The 27,024-nt window shown below is 40.0% G+C and overlaps 2 long non-coding RNA genes across 2 annotated transcripts in view; both read right to left on the bottom strand.

Moving 5' to 3' along the window:
- Positions 1-3,939: 3,939 nt before the first annotated feature.
- On the bottom strand, positions 3,940-9,988 carry LOC137851514 (uncharacterized). The gene is made up of 3 exons (XR_011093258.1): positions 9,787-9,988; positions 8,380-8,500; positions 3,940-7,829 (listed from the first exon to the last, which is right to left on the bottom strand). It is a non-coding gene; the product is annotated as an uncharacterized lncRNA (long non-coding RNA).
- Positions 9,989-11,104: 1,116 nt separating this feature from the next.
- The window catches only part of LOC137851856 (uncharacterized), a 90,820-nt gene continuing 74,900 nt past the window's right edge, over positions 11,105-27,024 (bottom strand). Inside the window, exon 3 of the long non-coding RNA XR_011093542.1 lies at positions 11,105-11,192. This is a non-coding gene — a long non-coding RNA (uncharacterized lncRNA). The remainder of the gene's footprint in view (positions 11,193-27,024) is intronic.

Raw genomic sequence — 27,024 nt, 5'->3', positions numbered from 1 at the left:
GAAATGCTTTACGGAAATAAAGCTGAGTAGCAGCTCTGGGAACACTCTCCAAAGGGAGGAGAAAGATGACTAGGCTGAGAGAAACTCAAAGAACATGAAGCCCCTCTTAAACATGCCTCAGTTAGTGTATGATCCTTGAGAACAACATCCAGCTGCTGCATAAGCAGTCCCATATCTTCCTGGACAGCAAGCAGCCTGGGGAGACACAGCTCAGCCTCTTCCACGTTAGGTGTAAGTTGCTGCAGAAGGCAGTTCTGCTCCTGTTTTAAGTTGATCTTCATTCCCTGCACAACTTTATTGAGAGGTGGTTAAGTGTGGGATATTTCTGAGGAACCCAGAATATGTTTAAGTTTCAGCAAATATTTTGTTCCCTACAAAATAGGCTTTGAGCTGAAACTAAACCCCAACTCAAATCTACTCTGACACATTTAGAAGACAGATTTGAGCATATTTCTTCATCTCTGATCAGCTGGCTTTAGGCTAATCAGGCAAAGAATCACTCTTTATTCCTTTCAGTGGAACAGTTTTGTTTCTTGTGCATTACAGAGAGTGTCCCACCCTCACTGTAGAAATCCATGCTGGATGTACACCAGCAGAGACCTGGGAATATGGTTCAGCTCAGCTAATTGTAATCACCTAATTGAGTCTTTCAGGCTTCTCTAGCAGGAAATTCACCCTATAAAGGAAGTCTAAACAGAAGAAAAGGTTTTCATCTGTCTCCATGGGCAGATAATAGCTCAATCTAGGTAAAATATCCGCTATAAAATAAATATAAGATGCAAAATGTCTGTGCTTATTTGCAAAGATGATAATTAATATAAAAAGGTATTAAAATGCTCAGCCTCTTTCAGTTATAACCAAGGGATTACTTTCCCTTTGGATTGCTGTTTGCCCCTGCTGATCACTGTGATGGAGGTATTCTGGCAGATGTATGGATGTACTTTTCCCACATCCTGCTAGTATCCTTCTTTCTTTAGGCAATTCTTCCTACAGGTAAAGAAAATCCTATATTCTTCATGTCTTTACAGTGGGAATATCTAATAGAAAAAAATATATATATAATATAATGCAATACAATATGATATAATATCTAATAGAACAAAAGCAGTTCTGAATACTTATCTAATATACTGATCACATCTATACAGTCTTGAGAGGCTCATTTACTCATTGGCTGATTTATATGCTGAAATGACTTTCAAGTTCTTGGTTTATTCCCTGAAAGAGAATGAAATATATAACTAGGGTTAATTTTTCATTCCACCTTTCTGGAATATTTTATGTGCAAGATAATTGGTTAGTTTCCAAAAAGAAAAAAAAAAAAAAAAAAAAAAAAAAAAAAAAGATAGGTGAGACAGCAATGAAAATGGAGATTCCTGTGTCCTAGAAATCTTTCTCTAGGTCACTGTGAGAGGACAGGACATTGCAAAGGCAAAAGAAACATTTGCAGATTTCTTCAGGAATTCCCAGATGTGTCCTCCCAGTGCAGAATACCTCATTATATTCTGTTAGCATTACACACATGTGTGGAGGGTATCAAGATATTCATACCATTTCTGGGAACTACTGAACAGTTTCTCACATCAGACTGTTCATTCCCCTAGACAACAGCCCTGGTCTTATTCTCTTCAAATGTCCTGAATAATCTGCTAAACACCTGCTATAGCATATGACTAAATTGTACTGCATTGGCATTAAATCTGCAGTACCAGGAGGGACATTGCAGATGTTTCTTTTAAACAGAAAGGTGAAATATGTAACATGCAATATAACCAACATCTCTGATGTACTCTTTTAAGCCCTGACATAGGCACATCCTGAAGTCCTTTTAGTGTGCTGCTTGCAGTATCATCTAGAGGACACATAAACAATATACTTAAAATGGATTATATTCTATATAAAGGATTATAAGGGTAATCATGGAATCATAGAATCATAGAATGGCTTGTGTTGGAAGGGACCTTAAATATTTCCAACCCTCTATCCAACTCTATCCCTGCCATGGGCAGGGATGGGCAGGGATGCCACCCACTAGATCAGGTTGCCCAGGTCCCCACCCAATGGTTTTGTAATGATTTCCCTTACATTGGAGCATTATTAATAATTTTCCAGACTCTTTTATATTCAAGAAAATCTTTTTTTATTATTATTATTATTATTGTTGCTGTAATTGTTATTATTATTGTTTTTGTTGTTATTGTTATTATTTTTTTTTTTTTTCAAACTTCTAGTCATTCTCTTATTAATAATGACCTGATAAATCTTACTGGCCATTTTGTACCTTAAACAAGTATTTAGCCTTAGTAAGGTTGTGTTCCACTCGAGAGGCTTCTGATGATACGGTACCTAGGGCATGATTAGCTTTTAGGGCAGCTGTGCTGAGTCTCCTTATCACAGGTTATAAGAAAGAATATGTGGGAAACAGAAAAGTTTGTCTTTTATTATATAGCTGGACAGATCATTCATCACTTGGCTTTAGCAGAACATCTGTAATTATACTCAGTTTAATTTGATTCCAAAGTTAGATTCTAACTGAAATCTCCTAGTATTGATGTTAAGGATTTTGTAACCCCTCAACTCCATCTTGTGCGAGATTTTGTCTTTTACCCTTCTGGGATGAAATTATTAAATTATTCTATTTACTCTAACAAAGTTAAAGGCAAGCCTCCATCTGAGTTTGTAGGAGAAACAGTGTTATTCCCATGGAGCAGTGCATCAGAGAAAAAACAAAGTTGCCTGAACTCTGATGTTGCCTCTCCTCCCCTCCATGAACACTGTTATCTCACCCAAAAAAGGCATTTTCTCCCAGATGATAAGAATAGATCAGAGATGGGGTAGCTGTATCCCTTAGGCCTACTTACTTTGCCATATGTATTCAGGCTAAATTGAGTCCTTTCCATAGTATCTCTGATGCTCCCATAAGATAAAGAACTTCACCCACACCCACTGGGAAAGCATTGCAACACACCTCAATGTTCTGTATCATGAAAAGCCATAACCTATGCCATCCTAGCAGTATAAGTGGATTAAGCATCATTAGGGACACCTTAATTTTAGTAGAGTTCTCAAATATGATTACATAAACATGGACTTCCCTAACTCAGATGTTCAAATGCAGCTGTCAAAGTTAATTCAGAAGTGATGAGAGCCCTGAAGAGGTGTGAACTGGGTTCTGTTTAACTAAACATGACTATTTCAGAGGTTAGACTTTTAACTCCAAGCAAGATGCTTCGGGGTGTCTTTGCAGTCAATAAGGAGCTAGAAAGTAGAATACATGCAATTTGTGGCATGATTCATTGCACCCTAAAGGAGAGAGCTGCATTTCGCCAGATGAATCATACACCAACTTCCATGGACTATATTGATCAAGTCACCATTGACTATATTGGAAGTCCAGGCAAGTAGACAACTAATGTTGGGTTAAATGAATCATCTAACTAGCCACCTTCCAGGCGAACCTTCCTGGAGCCATTATCTCAGATCCTCCTAACCCTCTGCTAGGAACATTGAGGGCTCTTTGAGTTCATCAGGAGAGATTAAAGTATGTCTGCATTGATCCATCAGAAGTGGCAGGTAGAAGAGATAATGGAGTTACATCCTTGACAAGGTGAAGGAAATGTACATGTAAAGGAGTGGGGAGGCATTTAGCTGACCTTTCTGTGTGTTTTATGGTTGAACATGAAGCATCCTGATGCCCAGTCCCTCTACTAATGAGAGAAAACCTTCTGAACATCGGACTTAGCTAATCATTGCAGAGGTAAGTGCAACCCTTGACATTGTGCAAAAATGCACAAGTCTGTTTTGTATTTTCACTGCCCTTCAAAGAGATTTCACAGTGGGGAGGTGCAATGGCAAGAGACTGATGCTATGATTAAGGTTAGCATCATGGACCACGTATCAGAATGATGTGAAGACAGTAAAAAACTAAAGTGCTCTAGGTATTGTTGAAATGTTTATTAGATTTCAACCTATTTTGAAGTGGATTATTACCACAGCAGACACTGTAAAATAACACTTTGAATACCAAATGAAAATATTGAAAGGAAACTTTGTAGCAAAATGAAAAATTAAAATACTTGATTCTGCAAATGTCATAAGGTCAGAATTTTCCCCCTGGGTTTTCTTCCAAAAGAGAATTCCTGAAAACTCAACCTGATTTGCAAAGCGTTTTGAATCACAATGTTCTCTAGCAGAAAAAGTTTTCATCAAGCTTTTTCTATCTCCTCTGGTATTTACATACTTGTATACCTCTCTTCATATTATGTAAGCTTGTTAAATTATTGTAAGATAAAATGAATGTTGTTGTTAAGAACAACTCTCAGGCCTCCTTTAGGTTGTCTGGCAGCTTGCAAAGCCAGCTTTACTTTGTCCTGTTTATGCAGCATTTTCATTTTGATCTACTATATTAAGATCAGTGGCATTTAAGCAGGACTGATTCCAAGCAAGTCCGAGAGCTTGGACTTACTGCTCTTGGAGCAGGTAGAGAAAGAAAATAGTGAAATCTGTCAGCAATAAAGTTAATTCAAGCAGGAGATCTGCTGTTTCTGATTGCTCTCCCCATAACAGAAATCCAGTTTCTGAGATTAATGGTTACAAATACTTCTACAGATAACAGACATGTAAAGAAAGATGTCTAGGAGATGGAAGAGCTGGGACAACAGATAAGCCCTGCAAAGGATAAAATCCATAATACTGGAGAAGAAATGAAAAGAACAAAGAGGCTTCAGCCCAAATGGATATTTTTCAGCTTAGAGAGAGTACTTCATGATTTGTGAACAGCTGATGAGAAAGACAAAGAAAGAAGAAGGAGGAGAAAAAAAAATAAAAAAAATCAAAGATTCTTTAGCACTGGAAACATAGCTTTAAGTACCACCTAGTGGAAATGTCCTCTGAAGTCCGAAGGATTCCAAAGGACCACATCAGTGCCTGAACTAGTAAAACCATAACAGTTCATTTTCCTCATTCTTCCTTACCTGCTGCATATGTGGATAGTGTACTGATATCATCAGTAGTGAGAAACACAAATATTAAAATCTGAGCCAGTGCACCAGGATAGAAGAACTAACATTTCTCTGTAGTCTGCCCAACACAGTAAATATGACACAATTGGGATTTCATTATTCTGGGGGTTTTCCCATGTTACGCTCCCTGACTCAGCTGCCCAAACACAAACCACTGGCACAAACAGACAAAACTGTTGCTTGCACAAAGCCTACAGCTGCTCCCATTGCAGAAGATTGCAAAGCTCCCATCATCTCAGCTGAAGTGAATCAAGCCACTGGCACTTTATTAGCGTTTTGGAGTGGTACTGTTGGTGACCAGCTGCTAACACCAGGGCAAAACTCTCATGTCAGCAGCACTCTCCTTTTGCAACAGTGCAAAAACATAACTTGAAAATAGAGAAGATAAAGCTTAATTGATGAAATAGTCACTAGGCCAGAAAATGGATCCTCCAGTCATGAGTTTATCCTGGATATTCAAACTGTGATACTTCCAGAATCAGGCTTAATCTCATCGCTTAACTCTTTCTGGCATTAGATTTCTATTTTTCCTCAGATTTTTTTGTGTATCAGTAGTCAAGCTTGGAACTGAATACTCAGATGACCTTTTGCTTGGGGTGAAAGTCTGGGAATCAGGATACATAAACTAGATTTATACTAACAAATCAAATGTGCTTAGGACCATCCTCTGGCACTGAGGCAAATGGGCATTGAAAGGGCTACACCAAACCGTCCAAACTACCTCACTCTGTTTTCCTCCAGGAAAGTGTGGCTGCTTATTGGGAATTGTGGCTGCTTATTGGGAATGGCTACTGGCCTGTGCTAATTACTGAACTGTGATGAGGAATGGCTTGGGATTGTTGAGTAAAAGTATACCAGCAACAGTTCCAACAATTTAACAAGGTAGGCAATTGAGTTTCAGTGCCAAGGGACATTTCCTGGCTCTGTGTAATTTGCTAGCATAGACGTAGTGCCAAACACAAGTCTTGATGCACAGGCCTGTACACACACACCTACTTAACTCATCTACCAACAGCATTCTCCATAAATGAGACTCTTTGTAGGACTTCACTGAAGCATTTTAGATCACATCCAAAGATCAGGATGGATTTCTGTGTGAGTCAAGTATGTAGCTCAGGCCAAATTTTGAAGTGGATGTCTCAGGAAGTGATATGACAATAGAGATACTGAAAACGGACGTTTCAAGCTGGCTGTCAGGCTTTAGAATCACAGAACAGAACCATAGAATTATTTAGATTGGAAAGGACCTCTAAGATCATCTGGTCCAACCTTTAGCATAGCACTGCCAAGTCCACCATAAAACCATATCATCAAGCTCTACATCTATATGGTTTCTGAAGACCTCCAAGGATGGTGACTCACCTGCTTCCCTGGGCAGTCTGCTCCAATACTTCACAGCCATTTCAGTGAATATTTTTTTCCCTAATATCCAACCTGAATTTCCCCTGGCAAAACTTAAGACCATCTCCTCTTGTCTTATTACTTAGTGCATGGGAGAAGAGACCAATCCCCACCTCACTATAGCCTCCTATAAGGTAATTGTAAAGCACAATAAGGTCTTCCCTGAGCCTCCTTTTTTCTCTCTTTAAAGATGATCAGGTTTCATGGTGTGGTTTGTATTTGGGCAGCTGTGTCTTGGCTCATCTGAAAAGAGTTTGGTTATCACATTTATGGACTGCTCCATGGTACAAAACACAGGGTGGTAAATAGGGATAATTGGGAGAATTCCTTCAGAAGTAACTTCCAGATCCTAATTAAAGTGCTAATGTACAGACATCTGTACACATTCAGGTCCAATTAAAGATGTTCAGTTCCTGAATTTTTGTGCTTAATTTCAGGCATTTTTGTTTCAAAGTTATGAACAAATTCTTTGTTTTTCTTAGCTCTTATCATCAACACTATTGATGATAAGACACATATAAACCTGTTTGATCATGCACACTATGTAAAGAAAAAATTGTGTACCTGTAGAATATGTCATTGGTGACTTCACCTTTGCTATCTTTATTATTGATACTAATTATTAGCATAAGCTGTTTTTTTTTTTTTTTTTTTCTCTTTGCAATATAAAAATAGCTTGATAGAAGAATATTGTTTGTCTCTTGCAGGAGGTTTGCCAATTAGACAGGCATGGTAGGGCTCACCTAATCTGCAGGGCAGTAATTCTTTATTTTGATAGTGTATACAAACAAAACAAAAAGCCCCTTAAGTAATTGACAAGGTCAGTTATTTTTTAATGCATGGAAATCCCATAAGCAATGCTGTGAGAGTGGGCTGTCAAGCCCGGAAGATGTCTCATTGTCAATGAGGAAGAAGTGCATAACTGCTTTCTGACTTTCTGATTGCAAATGTATGGCAAACTGGCAAGGCTAACAGAGGCCTACTATAGACCCTATACTGACATTCTTTTTCTGAAAAATGAGCATTGAGTTTTGACATACAGCTTGCTCCATGACAGCATCTCAGGAGTCTACAGATGGAGCTGCTCTTTTCTAAGGTCTAACTCACTGACTGCCTGGCAACTGTCAGGGGTAAGAGGCTGCAGCCCTGGTGGAAGGAAGCAGCTGCCAAAAAGGAAGAAGCTTTCCCTTGACCATGAAAGCTTCTATTGAATTATAGCTATAAAGATATGCCATCGGTGCAAGGAAAGTGTGCATGCTACAGAGAACCAGTCCGTGAGACAGAGGTTGAAAGCCCCATATGTCAACCAACAATCCTCTGAGCTGAAAGGCTGGCTCAGATTATGATGCTCATTTTCCTTCTTAGGCCCTTGGTCACTTTTTCAGGTCACAGTTGTGAGGTTTGTTTCTGCAAGCATAAGAGAGAGAATAAAACATTGTAAATGACAGTTGCCATTTACAGGTGACCTTTTCCCTCATGGTAGTCTTCAATATCACAAGATTCACAGTAAAATCCTGAATATTGTGTGTTTAATTTTAAGTTCATTTGACCATACACTTAAGTGAGTCTCTGATTCTGATTCAGCAGTTATCTTCCCATACAGTCTATAGTTACCTCTGCAAAACCAGATTTTCACCCAAGCTTGATCATCTAGAAACAACTCAGTACATCTTTTATGCCTGAAAACAATAAATATGATATTACTAAGTGGAGCTACTCAGAGTAGTAAGCCCTGAAATTGGTAATAAGTGTTGGCAGTTTCACACTTAAATCTCTGTAAGACTAGACATGTCACACTGTAGAACAGCCATCCACATCTCTAGGGGCTGAGTGAGATAAATGCAGAGCAGTTTATGCTTTTTTTTTTTTTTTTTTTTTTTTTTTTGAAGAAGTCTTCAATTTAGTACATCTCCTGGCAAGAAAACAACATTTTGAAGCAGAATGTGTGGACACCCACCTCTTATTGATGTTTCCGAAAGTCACCGTTTAAGTAGGATGATTTACTTAATGGACATATTTTATTTGATTCTTTATCAGTGGGGTTCATTAGGTCCTTAAAAACATTGCTTCTTAGAATTCTGACCAAAAAAAAAAAAAAAAAAGAAAAAAAGAAAAAAAGGAAAAAAAAATAAAAGAAAAAAAAAGCACCAACAAAAAAAGAGGGGGGAGGGGAGGAATGCATTTCAGTCATTACCTCTCAAAATACTGCAGTCACACTAATATAAGGCACACTGTTTTCAGCCGTTACTACAGAACACTGACGTTTATTTTTATAAGGTTGCTAGGCAGTTAAACCACCTTGAAAGAAAAGAACTATCTGTGTGAAAGCATGTACGACAAAGTTATTGATGGAATACTAAATAAAAGAAAGAATACATAGAGCTAAATCTGGAGATATTTACTGGCGCACTGCTATTGTATTCCAGCAACACTGACATTTCAGTCTGCAGTTTTCAACAGCCGCTGCAATATAATTTAAGCCCCCAAATCAAAACTGTCAGCACTTTTGGGCCCAGGAGATGGGGAAAAAGTTGAGTTTCAAACAGTATTTTTCTTTCTTCCAACTTTCTTAGTCTCACAAGTGCATTGTATGTTGCAGTTCATCTTCCTCTTGGAAGATTTCCGCACTGTCTTGGATGCAAAACTGCACAGCCACAAGGATAATTTAGGAGTAAAGGGATCTCTATTCCTCATCTACTCCAACCCCCTGTGCAAAGCTCTGAAGCAAGATCAGCTTGCTCAGGGCCTGAAAACCATCCCAAGCATCAAAAGTCCCACATTATCTTGAGTCGGAACGGTCATCGTTCACATGAGTATTCTCCACTTACAAATCTTCTATATCCCACTTTTTTGTTTCTTTTTCTGACACACTTCTTTTTTGACCCCTTGTCTGTGCAGAGCATATGGGAATATTCTATCTGGACAAAGCAAGCAGGAAAAAGAATTGCTGTCTACTCTGTGCCTCAGCCCTGCATTTATATACATCTAAAGTAAGACACATGGAAAAAAAAATCCCCTCTCCCCAGGCCAATCCCAATAAGTTCTCACAGATCTTTGCTGCAAATAACTTTCGCTAAGGGACCATGGTTCAAATCTAATAATATATTTGAAAACACATTTACTAACACTTGGCTGAAAGGCTCGTAGAAGGCTATTTTTAATATGACAGCAATGTTTTGTGCAACAAATGTTTCCAAAATGGAAAAAATAGCAAGTTAATTTTTAACATTTTTTGACATTCTAAACAAAAAATCTTCATTGAAACTCAAATATTAAAATGAGTTCAATATCAATGTTTTAAGTTAAAAGCACACTTTCGTTTCTAATTAATAATACCCATTAAAAAGATCCATAAAATAAAAACAATACCTAAGGTGTGGGATCAGTCTAGGATGTACTCTTTAGTTTGTTTGGAGTTTTCGGTATTGCTATATCCTTGGAACGTGTTCTTAAATATTCCAGATCTTCAGCTGATCTGAGGGGTGACGTTTCCGTGGTTTTCAGTAGAACAAAGCAACAATGATGATTCCATAAAGGCAGATCTAACTGTGCCTCTTGTTAACTGAATAAACTAAAAAGAAAAAAATAAATAAATAAATAAATAAATAAAAGGAGGGTGGGGAAGGCAATGGAAGATTTTTGTTTATTTTGGATAAGCCCACAGGTCTTAGGTGTAAATCTTAAAGGAAAAGGATCCTCTAGTACAAGATACAGTTTAAAATGAAAAAAAAAAATGGCAACAGTTTGTGCTCAAAGTGCTCCATACACATTTTCTGGTTACTGTTGAGCAGATAAGCTGAGCTCCTACAGAAATGAACAGGAGCTGGCACACAAGTACATATAAGGATCTGCACCACAGTCCATGATTAAACATCTGGTTTATCATCAGCAGCAGAACCAGTAGAATTAAGTAGCTAATATTTCAAAGTGATATCAAACGTGGCTGTTAAATTGACAGAGCTTTCTGCTGGAGACCACAATAATAACAGCAAATTGATTCACCTAAACCTTTGCTTTGCATTTGCTATAAGACAGGCTTTCCAGTAAACTACTTCAGCTTTCTTCTGCATTAATAACTACCTCAATGGCTGTTCTATGAACCATGTTTATAGACACAGACAGCAAAAAATAAATAAATAAATAAAAAAGGAGAAAGAGAAATATTACAGACACGGAGGATTTATTTCTGATTGGAGATCCCATTTGTTTCAGCTTTATAAAGACAGAATTTGGGTCAATGTAATACAGCAGATCCACGCAGTGGCTTAATACTATTGTTTTTCACTTTTATGGCCTGCTGAGATATAAGTGATTGAAAAACTACTCCATTAAAACCCAGCAAATGCATTTCCCCCTGACTTTACCATCTCCCCCTAAAAACACCATGACTGGTTTTGGTCTCATGGGAGACTTAACTGCACGGATTTTAAAAAGCAAATTGTGCCAGACACTGCCACCACTGAACTTAACAAGAAAATACAACCCCTTACACATGCACACCCACACACCCAAGCAGATGCACACAATGTTGTCTGTACCATTTTGACATGCAGGCTTATTTCCATCTTCTGCATGGGTTTGCAAAGAGTTTGCAAAGTTGTTTTTTTTTGGTTTTTTTTTTGTTTGTTTGTTTTTTGTTTTTTTTTTTTTTTGTTTTTTTTTTTGTTTCTTTTTCTGATGGTCACTGTACAATTAGGATTTTATCTGAGTGGATGAGTCCTCTGCTGCAGCTCTGGCTGGTCACGATGTGCTGAGCAGGGCAGTTGCAATCTAGCTTGTAAATAGCAAACATGTTTTAATTGGGGTTAAAGTCTCAGCATGTCTGAGATTTTATATATTTCATGCACATATTTATAGTTATAAAATTAAAATTAAGAAGCTGAATCTTAAAAATAACATTTTATGAGGTTTCTGCTCTACTAATACAAACATTTGTCTGCATCTGAAAGGAGGCACATTCCTTTCCTCAGAAATAGCCTTCTTTGGGCCTCAAAACCCCTAAACGCCATCAGCAGGAAGAGAGTAGCAAAAAATAAAGATATGAAAGTCTCAAACTTTGCTGCAAAATCTTACCCTAAGGTAAAATTGATCCGCTCTGCTGTCACAGAAGCTGAGGGAGGTCACACAATAATTCCTCAGGTACAAGGCAGATTTTGATGCACTAACAACATTCACAATATGCTGGGTTTTGTCTTTATATAGATGATCATTTCTCTTAATGTCATGCACTGTGATCTTTTTTTTTGAAATGTGGCATCTGTATCATGCAGAAACTGCTAGCTTGGGGGAGCTGGGCTTTCTGGTTTGCACCACCAGACTTCATCATTTGCATCCTCCAGGTCTCACAGAAGTCAGAACCAGCATCAAAATACAAAGCAAGGGAGGAGATGAGGGAGGAGGAGAGGATGGAGGCCTTTTCTGTGTGGCTGCCAGCCAGAATAAAATGCGAACCCTCGCTCTCCACTCCTTGGGTGATAATGCAGGTGGCTGTAGATCTTCATCTCTCCACTTTCTGCTGCAGAGGGCACTGGCTCCACAGCCATAAATCAGACAAGGTGCAGTACTTGACTCTTTCTACCCCTCTGCCATGCCTTTTCTGTAATTCAAATCAATCACTTGAAGTGTCCATAGAGCTGGTTTACTGCTCCAGATGCTGCCAAAGCAAATGAGTCATAGACAAAATCAAGGACATTTGGTCACAGGAAGCTGCCATTCCTGCCTGTTGCTTTTAAACAGACCCAGATATGCCTATACAAGAAACCCGGCCACGTGTGTTTGCAAAGCACATGTGTGTGCAAGTTCTTAGCTTAAAAAACTTGTAAAAAAAAAAAAAAACACCATATCTGTGACAGAATAATAGCAGCAATGCAGGAGTTTGTGCTAGCCCCTCTCTGTCAAGCTTTCAGCGTGGTTATCTATTCAGTTTGTAAAACTGCCATCAGGTGGCCATAAACACAAGTAAACCACCATTTCTCTTTTTTAAGATATAAAAGGAGAATCCCCGTGATAATGTCAGTAAGTGCATGATGCCCCCTTGCCCTTCCCCAGACTCTAAACTTCAAATGGACCATCTGGATTTCCGCAGGTTACAATGGCATATAAATTGTAGATACACTATTAAACATAACTTTTTCATTGCAAAGGACATTTTAACTTCCTTTACTTCCAGGAAAACAATAGGGTCAACCTGAGCTCCTGGTAGAGATCCTCTGGCCCAGATTTGGTGACAAAATCAGCACTGACAGGGAAACGTGTATTGTACGTTCACTGCTGTAGGAATCAAGGTTCAATAGCAATTAGGTTTCTTTTTTTGTCCCTTCTCATTGCACTTGGCAGACTGAGGATGCTGACTGAAGCCAGCTTTTAGAAAGGTGAGGAAAATAGTTGGTTTTGTCACAACCCACCAGTCAGCCAGCGTTCCACCCCATTTATTAATGCTAACCTGGGATGTCCATCCCCAGATGTGAATTTCTGAAAATTCATGTATCCTGGCAGTGCTTTCTCCAGATTTCTCAGCCAAGATGCTGATCACACTGAATACTAGGCTAGGATTTTAAGAGTTCACATAGCTCCATCAAAATATTTGTATAGAACAAAGATGTTCTGTAATTCTCAGGGTTTATATACATTGCTACCGAGTCTGACATTCTTGATGTGAGCATAAACATGGCATGTATCTTCCCACAGCCAAAGAAATAATGACTCCAACTGGAAACATGAAATCTGCTCACCGGGCCAGATGCTCAGCTGTAGCAAAATAAGATCTCTTTTAATGAAATCTGCAGTTATGCTATTTTGGACCAAAGTATTTTAGGATTGTAATGTTTGTTAGCATAACGTGGTAACAGCAAGTGTCTCTGGGCAGCTGGCATAAATTATACTAGGTTAGATATTCATAGGATCTCTCTTACAAAGCAGCTTTTTCTCTAGCTAGCTTTACAAACCCACTGCTACTAAACAGAAGGTAAACAGGAGCTTATACTGCTTTCCATTTTGTCAATTGAACAATCATTGTTTTCCACCCTGAAAATTTGAAATAACTGTAGAAATGGCATTAGAAACAGAAATTTCTGTTTATTTTACAATTCCAGGAAGCATTGGCAAAGACAGCATCTTAAACAATAAATAAATAAATAAAAATGGGGTTAACTAGTAAACTGAGCACATCTTATATGTAATTAGGGAGTGCAAATAAATTAACTTTATAACCCAAGGGTGACAGTCTTACAGATTATAAATCTTTTGCCAAAGATCTGTTGAATAGAGGAAGACTCTCTCAGGAGGAGAGATGAAACTTTTCCTCCCCCTTGCATGGAAATATTTTAAAATAGGTCGAGCACATAGGAACATGCTATCTTGTCTTGGAAAAAGTTTGACCAAGGAAGATAAGAGGTCTTCTACTCTTAATTTCCTGCTTCAATATCTTAATCTCAAAGGAGGATACATCCACAAAGGTGTGGTTTTATGTGGTTATGAAATTAATGCTACTCACCGACTTCCTGAATACCATTCACTGGCTTATCTTTATTTCTATATAATAGGAAATGACAAGCCCCAAGCAAATCATTACTATTTGATGATTATGAAATAGCTGACCTCAGGCCACAGGGAAAGGCAGCACCGCCTGGCAGACCACAAGGTGTTGCAGTCAACAAAGATATCAGGATGTTCTGATCTGCAGCTGGACATTTCTGCTAGCTTAGTAGTCAGGTGTTTCATCCTTCCAAAAAAGAAATGTTCACCTAAGGAAAAAAGAGAAGACCTCTTCTACACTTAGCAAAGCAAAACTATTTGCTACAGGCTATCAATGCAATTGGAGCTTTATTCTCATCTGCTGACTGCCATAAAAATACTTTCTAATGCAGGAAACATTAAGAAAGCCCATTTCAAGTATAATGGAGCACAGGCTAAATCAAATATTGAGTGCTGTACCGTATAAATTCCTGTCTGCTTCCACAATACAAGTGAGGGACCACCACCGTTTCCCTGAATCCCTACAGGGAGTGCAAGGCAATGACAACAGCATCTCCAGAGCAGGATCAAAGTGCAACCCTCCTTCCCTCCTTTCTGCTGCTTCCACCTCTAATGCGTCAAAAGCAGACCTTTCCCTGCAAAATCCTCCCTCCAGAGTTTAGGAGACACTGAAGAATTAAAACCCGAGTCTGAAGCAGCCCTGCAGGTCTGACCTACTTAAAGGACCAAAACCTAGCCCTTCACCATCTATTCGTGTATTATTTTATTTAATCTCCCTTAATCGATGTGTTTCTGTCTGGCAGACCGTGCTGCAGCAGCTGCGCAGGGAGTGGGAGGGATTGCTGAGGCTCTGAGCAGGGCTGTCAGATACAGCACATCAAAGACCCATCTGGAGACCTTCCCAACGAGCACTGGTGAGCAGGCTCAGAGCAAAAGAGGAAAAGAGGTTGTTCCTTTTACAGGGGGTATGAGGAGAAAGCTTCTTTCCTTGCTGGAAAGGTGAAACCCATCTTGCTTGAAACCCATCTTCCATTGCAAAGAGGCCTGTTCTGTCAGTGGGAAAATCTTGAGGAACCCCTCAAGGCCCAGGAGATGTGAAGGAGCTTGGATCCTCCTCCTCCCTCCTACTTATTCCAGACAGAGTGCAGCAGAGTTTATATTTAGTGTGGTTGCTCTGAAAGTGTGGGACCCTGGGATGCTGCTACTGGGAGCACACAGGTTTTTTAGTTGTCTAAGTCCCAGTGCAGGGACTGTCTTTAATATGGTGTGGAGATACACCCAGTTAATGGATTCATCTCCTGGGATGTCCATATAGGCAGCATTGAACCTGATGGAGACAGCATTGGAGGCTGCTGTAGAGTAGGGTTGCTTGACACAACCATTTATTTCAACTGGTCTAGACTTCCATGAATCACTGATTTCTATGTATTGTAGCACTTTGTGCTTCTCTCTAATTGTAGCACTGCCTCTGCTTTTCTAACCCTGGTTCTTTGATTCTTGATTTTGCAAGGTTACCAGTGGAGCTCTGACAGGTCAAAGAGATCATTGCCTCCTTTGGAGGAGGCACAGAAAGTACAAGGAAGCTGGAAAGAGGCATTACTCAGTATTTATGCATCACCAGACTAAGCAAAAATACAATCTAGTTTCTGCAATCTAATCTCAGCCTGACGTTGCCCCATTTTAATTATCATCCATCAGTAGTGGGAAGCCTTGAGTGAAATCAATTGGTTTTCTCCATCAACAGTCTGAGCTAGACTAGAGCTGACTCATGAAAACAACCATCAAACCCAGCAAAACATTTTCCTGGGTAAAGGGTAGGTCAAAGAGGAAACTGGAACAAATTAGATGATTTTTTTTCCCTTTCTTGTGTAACAGATTTTAGGCACAAGACTATAATAAGGAGGATGGTGTCTGTAAACTTCAGCTCAGGGACACCAGAACACCCAACTTCAGAACTGCAAATCTATATTTTGTTCATGCTCATGTCCCATTTAAAGTTTGTCAACATTTATGTGAATCCAAAGGAAACAGCAAGGGAACCCCATACACACTGAGGATCGTTTACCAAATTTAAAAATCACAATTGAAAAATCTCACCATAATTACTGCTCACATGAAAGTGTTAACAATGAACTATGTAGAGGCAGGGTTGTGAGGATCCTTTTCTCCAGGCTTCCTGCCTTTGTCAGGCAAAGCAGTGGCAAAAATGCACTGAGTAAACTGCCCCTCTGGGGAGAGCTCATCAGGTCACTGCCAAAATGTTGGAGGGTAGCATATGAAGGATTTGAACACCCTTGAAACAAGAACTATGCCAAAACAAGACACTTCATCCTTTCTCTCCATCCTACCCCTTGCCTTGTCTGGCTGAACCAAAGCACTCCTGTCCTTGTGGACAGCATTCATTGTTCCTGTTAAGGACAGGCCAATACTTAAATCCTTCTACTTCAGGAAGGCCTGATGATGATGTTCCCTCCAGCTCTTAATTCTCTCCACTGTCTCTTCTCCACTGTGGTATTCCAGCTTTCCAGATCAGCTGGTGCAATTCATGGGTCCATGCTCTAGGTGAGATCATTGAGATGAGTAGAAACAAATGAATAGATGAGAAATGGGACTGAAAGTAATGTTCAAATGGGCACCAGAGTGAACTGAGGAGCAACAAGGACCCACAGCTCAACAAAGTGCTCCACTAGGTCTGCAATTTCAGATGCACCATTTCAAGAAAGAAATCACTTCTTGGTCACCTCTCCCTTAAGTTACAAGGGCAGTTATACCAAGCTGTACCAGTTTCACACAGAATGCGTAACCCAAGCCTAACACAACAAGAACCCAAGCTCAGATTAAGCTTGTTGGTGCTACTGTACTTCAGCTAATTAATGCTAATTTTAGTCAGTTGCTCCTGTGTATCCTAGAGAATGGAGTGACTATTCATTAGCCTTGATGTGTACTTTGAAAACAGCTACAAATTAAAACTCTTTTAAAATGCAAAATGTTATTTGCCTACGTGCTGCTTTCATTGAGCAAATAGGAGTTAAAGGCAAGGATGAAAGAGATTGCTGTACTCAGATTGCATAAGAATGAGGTCTAGCAGCTAGCTTTTACAGTGCCAGTCCCTCCAGCATACCCAGCTGTATCCCCATTCATGGCAAGGTGGCCTCTACCAGCACTGTGCAAGGTACAGCCTGGGCAGGCAGATACAATCTGTGGTGTTAACAATATAAAGTTCATGCCTTATTCTCAGACTTCTCTCTCTGATATATTGGTGCAGATCCCAGGGGACATGCATTCCTCTTTACCATGTAAATTCAATACAGTCATGCCTGTGATTTCACACTTCCAGCTGCTGGCTCTAGGAAATATGAGTTTCTTCTGCATGGGAGGGATGATACTTCAGTGCCAGGGGATGAGAGAGGTGATCTTAGTGTTGCTGGATTGCACCTTAACTTCTAGTAATAAACAGAAGTTGACAGCTATGTCCTGTGGTTTGTGGCGCTGTTTGCATATACTTCCAATTACTTCTTAAATCAAAGTGCAGGATCTCCACAGAATGGTTTTAAACCAGATTTGAGTTAAGGCACAGAAACATCGGGTGCCTGCACAAAAGTATTCTGCTCTTGCTGCCAGGGCTCAGGTTAGTGAAAAGATGCTGCCAAATTCCTCAAACTTCAAGATCAGACAAGCTTTTCCACCAAGTCCCAGCCCAGCCCATGTCTCTCCTGTTTTACCAGAGCACACCTGATTGCAGGCAGTAGCAAAGCCAAACAGGGAAGAAAAATGAGCTGTGGAATTGCTGCCATGCAGATCAGAAGTGGGAGGAATTTTGAAAAAGTGTTTGATGAGCCTCTGAGTATGGCAAGACCTATAGAAAAGAAGGAAGCAACAGCCGCCATGTGATGGGCCTTGGAGTGACAGGCTTATATAAGAGTTACAGTGGAGTTAATCTCAATGATTTACACTGCAGATAATCTTAAACAGACCAAATCCTGGAAATGTCAATGGCACCTGTGAAAGAGTGTATGGAAATCACATATGATAGTGAAATAACAGCAAGAGATGTGAGCCCTGGCATGAAAAAATACTTCTACCATTAAGGATATTGGCCCAGGAGTGGTGGGAGAATATTCTTTATTTCTCTTTGAAGGAGAAGACTAGCATTGCTCAGAGGGGCAAGAAGCAATGGTATCAGAAACCAAAGGCTGTACCACCCAGGGAAGATAAAAGCTGTCTTTGCAGCCTATAATTTAACTCTGATCAATTCATATGCTTTTAAAAATTGTCCGGCAAGAGTATATGCCACAGGGAAGCAATTATTGTAAGACCTGATGACTTCTTCACAGCACACAATTCAATAGTCTTTGAGAGTCTGACACGACAAGTTGTGGCCTTGGAGAGAAAGTTGCAGTAGGTCTCATTTTTGCTTTCTCCAAAGGTCTTGGAAAAGGAAGAGGAAAATCTATCAAAACCCTTCTTCCTACCACAATGAGACACCGTGTTGCAAGCTGTAGCCTTTGTGAAATGCCAGTGCATCTTCAGAAGGAGCTTGAGTTTCTCTGCGTAGGGTTGTAAACACTCCTCTTTTGGATAACACCATCACTGTGATAGGCCTAGCAAACTTGAGTGTGATGTGCCCTTCAACAACAGTCTCTAAAGGGCTGTAGGTACCAACATGTATGTCTTGGGTCCTCTGATTAGTTCAGAAGTTCGGAAGGTGGCTGAAGCATGAAGTCTGGTGATACAGCAGAAAGTTCTGGGTCTCTTTCTATAATCAGGAAAGACACTTTGCAGAGAGGTGCAAAAATAACAAATCCATTTTGAATAGCTCTAATTTTCCAGGTTCAACATGAGCTGAGATAATTATATAAGCACAGTATAACAGCAGGCATCTGCTCAACATGTCAGAACCACAGCTTTCCTATCTGCTGGGTAGGAAGGCTGCCTTGCCTTGAGGCAGCCTCGTTGCCACCTGGTCCCCTTACCTCAGCCCAAAAGGTTGGCACTGCCAATGTTTCCACCCTTTGGATATAAAGCCCTTTTCATGTCAGACAAGCTGTAAAAGAGACCAACAGAGGAAGTGTCTCGCAGTCTGCAATATTCCCCTGGTGCACAGGTTTTCCTTCTGAAAAGGCAAGAAGGTGTCCTGACTCAAATTAGCAGGGAACACATCAGAGGACCTTTTTAATTTCTGCCTCAGTGGGGACAATCACAGTATATGAGAGACAGCGATAAAGCATCATCTGTAGCATGAGCCACCCAGCCACCAGCCAGCTCTGATCCACAAACTGTTTTAGCGCAGTGTTGTACCCAAGGTAACCAGCCCTGCTGAGAGTTTTACCACCAGCACACCACACAGCCTCCAGCCCAGAGCGAGCACAATCCTGAGCTGTTTGATGCTCCGCCAGACCCAGCTCCCATCTGCCTTCATGAGTTCACTGCGCCGTGAAACCTTCCCACACAGGGTCCATCCAAAACATAGGGAAGCAAAAGCTTTTGCCCAGAGTGTTCTTTTCTATATTTGGGTTCATTTGTGCTTAAGTGAAATCTGGAAAGATGCCATAGATAAAATAATGTCGTTTCAAGTTTAAAAGAATTTTCTGAAAAAAAAAAAAAAAAAAAAAAAAAAGCTATAAAAGGAATTGCTTACTTTTTATCTAATCCCACTAGGGATTAGCTGGTTCCTTCCAAGTGAATTAATTTTCTGAATAGCTTTTTAGAGGAAGAAGGTAAGGAGAAGAGTAAAAACAACTCCAGCTGTTCATTGGTCAGAACAGGTAACCCAGTAAATCATCATTAAAGAGTTTTCAGAGTGTCATTTATCCCATCCACAGCTGGAATACTCTCAGAAATGGCAACTTCATAAATTTCAAAGAACAAAAATATCAAATAGCCATTCTAAACAATATTCTCCAATCCAACAAAAAGCAATTCAGATCCACTTCAAAGAGCCAGGAACACGCTCTCTGTACCCTTGTAAAGCAGATAGATCTCATTACAACATGATTCTTTTCAACATCCCGTTTTCATTTACTGTCTGGTTTGTACACGCATAGTGTCTGCTCAATCTACCTGTTTATAATGTCAGCAAGGTAGCATTCCTTGGGGAAAAGAATGGGGGAAATGCACCAAACCCAGCTTATCATATCTTTTCAGTGCACTAAATGTACCAAATCTGGTTAGTGCTGTGAGGCAAGAATTTTCTCTTGCGCTGAGGACCATGAGGTCCTTGTGCTGCCACAACACTTCCCAAAAGATGAGACTGAGATGAGATTTGGAGGCCAATCCTAAGGTAATAATTGGCAAAATGATTACTTTCTCCTTGCCTCTATTCCTCCATTACATGCTGATTATAAACCTTTTCCATGTTCACTGTGTCAGCCTCAAACAAAAACCTTTCCACCCAGTAATCACAGGTGTGGAGAAGCCAGTGGGGCATTCTTGAATGGAAAACCCCTCCTGAACAGCTGCCCACAGGTCTTACTTACAAGGGTGATTGTTAGCTGAGTGAAAATGCAGAAACAGGGATGCTAAACTTATTTTCCTGGGCACCGAGACAGTTAGCACTGGTCCTGTTTCTTGCTGAGGAATCTGCAGGGGAAAATGTACTCAAGGATCTCTTGGAGAAATTGTTTTGCAGTGTACTCCTCTGTGCCCTGGTGCATCTCAGGACGGGAAAGGAGGTGTGCAAGGCCTATGTACAGCAAACAAAATACTCTTAAGACCCCAGATAGAAAGGTTGTGAGCTTGATGGTATTTGTAGAAGGTATTTTTTATTCATGGCAAATTTGTGAGCCACATAGTTTAACCATAAAGTCTTTTCCATTGCCCTACAGGCAATTAGCTAAGCAGCACAAAAGTTACAATTTTCTAGGACATGCAGAAGTGCACCACTTGTTCAAAACAAAGCTCAGACACTGTTCTCAGTGCCAACCACGTCCCTCTGGACTTGTGGAGAAGGAATGCCCTAGGTGAGGTCTATGCCCTCTGCTCTTACTGTAGATTGGAGATTTTATATGCTGATAGATTCTCTTCAGAAGCTGATGAATATTAGGAGATCAAGCGAAATGAATGCCTCTTTTCTTCTTCTCTCACTTTTCTTTGTCTTTCCCTCGGCACCTCCCTCAGATCAGTGGCTCTCCAGCCATTGCCTTATCATGCCACCTCTGCACCACCATCCTGGTAGGAATTCCTTTCTTTGCTGGGGCAGGAATGTGCTGCGATACCGTACAATTTGCAACTGTCACGATTTACAATAACAAAACTTTTTGGCTAATATTGTTGCCCTCTGTCTTTCCTTCCTTGTTGTATCACAGGTATGCTTACTGTCTCCTTTCTCCAACTTGAAGTTGCAAATGTGGAGGTTTAACCTGGGAAGAGCTTCCTGGTGCCCACTGAACACTTTCCATCTCTCTAAGAGTGGCAATGCATCACCAGAAAAAGAGTATTTAAACTGTTTCTTAGGCTCATTGAGACCTGTCAGATCAGATGTGAAAATAAAGACCCTTTATATTCCTAAAACATGGCCCTGACCTGGACATAGAAATGAGAGCCTTGGAGGGCTCACCCTTATGATTATGTCCTGCTGGGACTTTATCAGGAAAGTTTCCCTTATTCGCAATTGTGGTGCATCAGCTCCCTTTGTGCCACTTCTATTCTCTAACATGGCCAAAGAGGGGCAGGAACACAGGTGAGATAACAACACCTTGGTCAAGACTCCTGGTGACCAGCAGGAACTTCACAGACACATCTGACATTTGTAATGACTTTTCCTCACCTCTAACCTTCAAGAAGCTTCTGCGCTTCTCTGCTCCATAACGTTTTTGCGCCCCTTCCCTTGTCATCTCTGTCCCCATAGTAAGTGTGCACCTAGCAATTTAACTAACAGTGCATGGAATTGCTCTTCACAAAGGGAGGCTGCATTTTCCCTTTGCGTAGAGCCTGCTTTAATCAGAGGCTTCAGCATGAAAGCCTATACACGCCTCCCTTGCAACTCACAGATGCTCTGGGAAACCCATTCAATTCTTTGAACAACCATTGTGGCTCAGGGTTAAGGTCAAGCACCCTTAATGAAAAGCTCTTTGTATAATCTATTTCCTGCTGATAACCAAGAACACCTCCTTGAAAAATAAACACACTAAAATAAAAATCCCAGGAAGCTGTCAAGCCTGCTCCCCAGTTTCTAGAGTCTTCCATGGTAACTGAACTTAGAAAATTTAAAAATCTGCCTCAAAGCAGCCAGAAGCTTCAACTCAATGATGACTGCAAAGTGCCTCTTTTAAGAGGTAAGCCTTTGTATTGGGCACTTTTTGTATTTTCCCATTGTAGAAAAGTTTCCAGTAATGGTAATAGAAAAAAATAAAAATAAATAAAAAAAAATAAAAATAAAAAGGTTTCCCTTTTCCTTTCCCTCTCTTTCCCTCTTCTCTCCTCATTCCTTTTAACAACCCATATCTCCACCATCCAGCTCCAAACAGGGGCAGCATTGGGGTCCTCAGAGCTGTGACACTTCCTAGATGATGAGGTTTTACACTTCGCCAGTGGGAAAGGATGCAGTATGCACTCCTCTGGGTGTACTTGTTTTGAGTTGCGTTGAATGGGAAGCATTATTGCAGGTATAGCAACAAGTGCAAATCTTCTCTCGCTGCCATGCAAGCCGTGCAGTTTGTCTTAGGTGCCAATGCTAGAACAGGTTTCTGTGTCACATCTTCAGGAAAACAGCTCTCAGATGTATAGGGACCAAGAAAGTTATGTTAAAAAACAGTTTTCTACACCTTTCTATTGGTCAAAATCCATCCTCTCATAACTCTGAACTTTTACAAGTTTTACCCTTTTGTTTCATATCCCTCTAACTTTCTGAAAGCCCAAGAGGAAGCTCTTCTAGTGGAACAACTTCATAATTTGAGTCACAACTTTCAAATGCAAGTGAAAGTGGATTCCTGAACCCAAAAGTGAGGGCTGTGAGTCAGAAAGTTCACAAACTTTTGTTTCAAGGTCTGCACTGTGAAATACTGCCCGAGGACAGGAAATACTCCTCCACTCCTATAAATATCTCCTCTTGATGACAGTACTAGGTATATACATAAGAGGATAATGCTCCTAGGTACTTTAGACAATAGTCCTTCACCAGAAAAAGCCGGTCAAAATGAGCAATAATAGCTTTAACAACTAACTTGCCTGTTCCTGTCTACCCAGCCCAGGTGTCGTAGCTGGGAAGACTGATTTGTCACATATATAATCAGTTTCAAATTCTTCACTTAAGTGATGCAAAAATTTAACCTAAAGAGAGAAAGAGAAAGAAAGGACAGACTATGACAATAATATTACTGCTAAAAAGCATGTAAGTGAGTCAAGCTGCTTCATCTTATGAGTAGTCTGTGAGGAGGCTGGCCATCAAAACCTGAAGTAGACAAAATTAAATTTTCTGCTGTATAGGGGCAGGTAGAGAATCCAACATAAGTTTGCACTCATAAGTTCCCATGTGTGTGACTGGACTGAGAACATTTAAGTCCCCACAACCTCCCTTCTGTCTCCAGTGTTTCTACTTTTCCAGCTGTTTTGTTGTTGTTATTATTGGTTTTGTTTGTTTGTTTGTTTTTGTTTGTTTTTGTTTTGTTTGTTTCTTTTGTGTGTGTGTGTGGCTGTGTGTGTGGTTTTTTTGTTTCTTTTTTTTGTTTCTTTTTTTTTTTTCCCCAGAAACTTCTTTTGAACTCTTCCTTGTTTGGCTTGCACTTAGCGTTACACTGTCTCAGCACTGTGTACTTTAATACATGAATAACTGGGAGAATGGTTTGGTTGTTTTAAGTTTTGGTTTGTGATGTTGTTAATTTTACACTCATTAGACGAATTTTGCTATTTAAAACTCTTCCTTTGGTCTTGCTTGTTGCTGGGGATTGGGGTGGAAAACTTGAAATCACAGAGAAACACTGCAGACAGTGTATGGCTTGCTTGATTCCTCGCATGGTTTGGTTCAGAAGGAGGAAGGGAACAGCTGGACTGCAATTATCAGTCTCTTGCAAGTTCTGTATTTTGTTTTCTTCCACTCACAAAATGTAACTTTTGAGAGAAATAATTTAACTGAGAACTTTTTGTCTGTAAAGTGCTTTCACTCCAACACAAATCCCAGAATTTAATAGATTGGGCAGGGGCCGATCTGTAGAGAACTAATTGAAGGTGCTGCAAATATAGAAATTCAACCACAATTAATTAGAAGAGCGAAAAGAACACTTTAATTCCATTTCCAAATCAAACCAGTTGTACGACAATTACCTCAAGTACTTCAGAGATGGATGAGTTCACAGTTAGTCTCTTCTTTTCCTCAGGGAGGAAATTGTTAGCCATGTACACACAGAAAATCAAAAACCCTTGATGTTTTTATTCACCAAGTTACACATCTCTCCCACTAATGCAGTATTTTAAAAAGGCACAGTTTGCATTTGGGATCAGTTTTCAAAGGTGTTCAGCATGCACATTTTATGGTTTCAGCTCCTAGGGAGCTGCAATTTCCCTGGAAATCTACCTGCTTATTAAAATAGTTTTAAAGGAGCTCTTTTAAAAGTCTAGCTCTGGTAGGCTTTGTCTTGAAGATATCTCAGAAGTCTATATAATGACTTTTGCCTTCCTCAGCTTTCCAAATGTTTTGGGTAATAGCATGTATGATATCACCAAAGTTAGCAAATCTAGTTTTCGTCCGAGACTAGAAAAAATGTCCTCTCCTGTAGGTCCATCTTTTCCCTTGAGCAGATCCCATGTTCTCTGACTCATTTCTCCAGCTGGAAGATTTTGTTACCAAGCTTAATGTTTTTGACATATGGTAAAACAATGACACTGTAGTCCCTTTCTGACAGCACTGTCTTTCTGCATTTTCTCATTCTAGGCTCATCTCCATCCACCATCAAAATGCAGTTGCTTTTGCAGAAAACAACAGATGTTTCAGCAAGGCTACAAACCATACACAAAAGCTCTGGGAAAGAAGCAAAGAACTTCTCCAGTTTGAATATGCAACATGAATTTCAGGCCAAAACCAAGCAAACAGACCATTGTTTTCTCTGGTAGCTCTGCAAGCCAGTCTTCAACAACCAAAACTGGTCAGGGCCTCTCATTTTGTAACTCAATTGTAAAACAGCTGTTTTATTTTCTAAGTGGAAAGATAGTTCACCTTGAGTCTGACTTCAGCTGCTGCAGCATTTTTACCATTAAATATAACTCCAAATAGACTATCAGCATGGGGAGAGGACAGAGAGTGTTTGAACAAAACAAGCCATTAATTTTCTACATAGAAGAGAACAACTTTCGTCCTGGAGACACTGCTGTGATATTGTCTGAAACACAGTTTTCATCTGAAATTGGACAAACCATTTGGCAAGTAATTCAAGTTTCTTTAAATGGATGACACATGGATGGTGATAGAGGGATTCTGTATGCACAACTATATTAACTGTATACAAACTATTTGAAACTTTTTCTTTTAATAGGTCCTAATTGCAACACTCTGTCCAAACAACTTATTTGCAAATGCCCCAGGATATTCCACCTCTTCAACTCACTGTGATCAAGCTCCGCTTTGTTAATTCTGCTCCAATGGCATCGTTACTAACTCGTCCCTTGTGTCTTGCAGCTTTTTCTGGGTTGTGATCTAAGTCACAAAAATATTTGCCAGGAAGACCTCCAAGGAAAGATCTGTCTCTGCACACAACATCACCAAAAATGAGAACTCCCACACTTTGGGTGTTAAAGGACTGATATGTCAATGAGTGTTTATGCAGCTCATCGCACCATTTCAGTACGGACCACTTATCAAACTAAATACCAAGTGGGGGAATACTTCCCTCCATCTCAAGCTGAAGTATTTTTCCAAGACATAGACACGTGCAGAGGTTTCCATCCTGGATATTTAGCAGTAAAGGAAAAAGCTGCCTGGGTATTGGAAGCCTAGGGGTGTTCCCAATTGCACGGTATTTGACCTCTGTCCGATATCTCTTACTCTGGATCATAAGAGTCTCTTTCCCCATGCAAACAGGGCTGAACACTCCACCTCCTCTCCTCTCTCAGCTAATATGGTCACAGGCTGATGCAGGCTCAATGCCCACACGCTTGTAGATGACATGCAGAGATGATGCAGAAACTCCTCCCAGCCAGCTGTAGACTGTGAAGCACCATTCTTTGGCATTTCTTTTCTGAGTTGAGTTTGTGACAGGGATCCAGATCTGTCCATCAAGTGTCACAGGAGTGAAGGATATAACCCAAGATTATTGTGTAAACACAAATAGTATATAAAGCAAAATCCAATTTTTATTCTGCTTTACCTCAGTGTCTCCAAACAATGGAAGCTAAATCTGAACATCACTTTTCTGGATGAATATGATCAAAAATTTCATGTTTTATGCAATGCTGACAGCAAAGAGTAATTTTAAGAGATAAGAATATGGTATGTACAGAGTGATAGATGATCTTCTAAAGTATTACTTGTGATTTCCTCCTAAACAAATTTCCAGGGTTACTCCACCCTCTGAATATCAATCAAGTCCAGCAGCAGAAAAAGGGAAGAGGATGGATGAGGGAGCAGTTGGAGTAACAAGCCTTTCCACTGTAATCTCAGTTATGGATGAGAATGCATCTGCTCCTTTGCTGGACCCTGAGCAGGGGAACGAAATAGGGTCTGCTCCTCTGTAGGGGAACAGAGTCTCTTATAGAGTCAAACATAAACACTGGGCTTGTGCACATGAAGACAACAATAGCACAGAAGAAGGCATGCAGAAAAAAAAAAAAAAATTAACAGCTGGCTTGAATTTCAGAAGTGGGTTGAATATATTCTTGCTGAATATATTGCTTTCAGCACAGCCCTGGCTAGAGTTCAACTATCTATGCCATTAACCGGTTTGGTTGTAAAGATTTTTTTCTAAACCACCATAATAATTTTTAATTTGAGGTGTCGTTAGTGAGGTTAACTACAAAATCATGAGCAGTCTTTTTGTGGCTTAAGAAAGGGCTTGTTTTGATTTAGGTTAAGTCAGCAAAGGACAGGTTCGAGCTACTTTGAAATGAGATATTCTTAAATCAAAATAGACACCTACACCGAGGTTCATACAGACATAATTAAAAAGAAATGCACATGGCCATGGCCTTAGGCAGTCCAGACATC

Source organism: Anas acuta, chromosome 2 (assembly GCF_963932015.1).
Source record: "Anas acuta chromosome 2, bAnaAcu1.1, whole genome shotgun sequence".
Taxonomy (NCBI): Eukaryota; Metazoa; Chordata; class Aves; order Anseriformes; family Anatidae; genus Anas; species Anas acuta.
The sequence above is the reverse complement of the archived record's forward strand: the minus strand, read 5'-3'. Positions and strand labels throughout refer to the sequence as shown.